Below are 2,864 nucleotides of genomic sequence, written 5' to 3'. Positions count from 1 at the left end.
ATAAAAAAAAGTTCAGCGCACTGTCTTGGGGGGTCCAGATGACCCCACTTTTAATGTAAACAAACTAAGGAGAGCGGAAGGGTTACCTCTCTACCAGGGGGAGATTCTTAGATTCACTGCTTTGTGCATGAACCATCTTTACATTTACGTATTAGCATACGCTGAGTTAACTAAAGAGATAATCACCCTTCTTCATATGGGATTGCGCTGAAACTGAACATGATATACACAAATTACAGCAATTTTCAGGATAAATATGATTAGTCAAACATATAAATAAAAATGTTAAAATCTCATGACCTTTTCAAAACGTTGCAGAATATATCATTTTTTCAAAAGCCATTCAAATGCCTAGAAATTGTATTTTTAATTTCCAAAACTTTTACTGGATTTTCATGAGCGTACAAACCCTGACTTTACAATGTGGTCATGTCATTTGGAAATGCATTTTACAATTTAGGGTTCACAATGAAGAAATACAATTTAATTTGACATTTTTGAAATCAAAGATTTAAATTAAAGCAAAATTCATATTGATAAAGGAATTTCAATTCAATTCCTCATAATTTTCAGTTTCATTTTAAAGTAATTTAAAATATATTGCATTGTAATTTACCATTAAGTTTTTTGGGGTTAACATCTGAAAGAATTAAACAAACAGCGCCCCTCCAAAGTGTAATGTATTTTTATTTAAAGGTTGTCACGATTTTTCAGGAAAAAATAAACTGCAAATGTAATCTGTCAATCACTCATCAGGGCAGGTCCCACCTGACTGAATTAACCTAGTTCCGGCTGCTATCTCTGCTCCTAAACACTCTTTTCTGTCTTATTCCAGGTTGAGAAGCTGCAGTTTGCCAAAGATCAGCTGTGAAACTCTGGGCTTAGCTCTGAAGAACAACCCGTCCAGTCTGAAAGAAGTGGACCTGAGCTTGAACAGGAACCTTCAGGATTCAGGAGTTCTTCATCTGCAGGGATTTCTAGAGAATCCAAACTGCAGACTGCAGACTCTGAGGTCAGACTCCATGTTTTAGTTGTGTTCACATCAATCAGTCCCTCCAGGATTTTGCGCAAATTCAAGCAAACCCCTGCAACTTTACATTTTCACCGCTACTTTACTACAACTTTGACCAGTCTACCCTGACAATAGTCAAGGGTGACAACGTAGCTTCATAACCATTTCCCTTTTGACTCCTTCCCAGGAACCATGTTCTTTTTTATTGACTCTCATTAGCCCTCTGTCTTTTTTTCTCTTCAACACGCGCATGAATGTTCATTACATATGCGTCTGTGCCTGCGGCAACAAGGAATTGGGGTGTTGGGCTGTGAACTCACGGTTGCGGAGCGGTCCATTTCATACAGTCACTCATGGAGCACAACTTGAACCTAGTCTGAGAGGAAGACAAAGAGAGACTCTAAAAAAAAGAAGCAAATCTGGAACTATTTAATTTTAATTGCTGTTACAAAGGAAGGGTGTAGCATCTGCAGGAAAATAATTCCCTTTAGAAATGATTCCACAACAGATACCTAAGAGAACCTCTAAGAACAGACGAGATCTTTACTGACAGAAGAAACCAGATCAGCTCCTCAAAGCCTTGATCTTCCTCTACCAGCAATTCACCAGTGCTGCTTTTGAAATAGATAAAGAGAAACTGAGAACATGGAAATCTGAGGCTGGATCAGCTTATGTTAAGTTTATATATTTTTATTTCCTGCAAAATTTCAATTTTATTCTAAAGTCTGTTTAAATTCATGCATTCATATTTGTGTTATTGTAAACAGGGAGGGCCAAAAGGGGCTGCACGGTGGCGCAGTAGTTAGCGCTCTTGCCTCACAGCGAGAAGGCCCTGGTTCGACTCCCAGCTGGGACCTTTCTGTGTGGAGTTTGCATGTTCTCCCCGTGCATGCGTGGGTTTTCACCGGGGACTCCGGCTTCCTCCCACCGTCCAAAAACATGCTTCATAGGTGGATTGGTGACTCTAAATTGCCCCTAGGTGTGAATGTGAGACTGAATGTGTGTGTGATTGAGGCCCTGCGACGGACTGGCGACCTGTCCAGGGTAAACCCCGCCTTTGCCCATCAGTAGCCGGGATAGGCTCCCGCGACCCCGAAAGGGATGAAGCGGTTAAGAAGATGGATGGGAGGACCAAAAGTTCATTTTGGGTTTTACAGATCCATTTAAGTTAACTGGAAGCACAACGACATTATATATGGTGAAGTATTTTCCTAGTGCATTTGTCACAATGAAAAGAGTTTGAATATGAGAATGTGAAGTTAATTTCATAATTAACATTTTTAGGTGGTTTTAAAAAAATATACATTAAAAACATTGCAATTTTTCACAAAAGCCGCCGGAACAATCATAAATATCTGCTGCAAAATCCTGGAGGGTTTGATCAATATAATGACAAAGAAGTGTTGACATTAAAGGTTGTATGCAAGGGGTCCCCAACTGAGTTAGCAAGAGGTCAAATAAGCCTATCAGCTTGATATACCCGGGTCCGAACATGCAAAAACATTAACTTTTCTTATTGCAATGTGTAGTTAAATTGGCAAAGAACTTTATTTTTGCTAATTGTTTCAAAAAGTATTTCTCTCATTCATTTTTATACTAAAATACATAAATGGGGGGGCAGGAGAAAGGTACCAGAGAGGGGTTTAGAGAGAAAACAAGATGGTAACATAGTAGCATCATAAACTGTAATATGTGGGACCAGTTTACACACACACTCAATAATTACAAACATACCTGTTGGCTGAAATAGTCTTCACATTTAAACTACACTGCTCACAAAAAATAAAGGAGCACCTTAAAGAAAGACATTAGATATATGAGATCTCAATATAAAGTTGGATATCTATACAAA

The sequence above is a fragment of the Oryzias melastigma genome, linkage group LG14 (assembly GCF_002922805.2).
Source record: "Oryzias melastigma strain HK-1 linkage group LG14, ASM292280v2, whole genome shotgun sequence".
Classification (NCBI taxonomy): domain Eukaryota; kingdom Metazoa; phylum Chordata; class Actinopteri; order Beloniformes; family Adrianichthyidae; genus Oryzias; species Oryzias melastigma.
Note: the sequence above shows the minus strand (reverse complement) of the source record.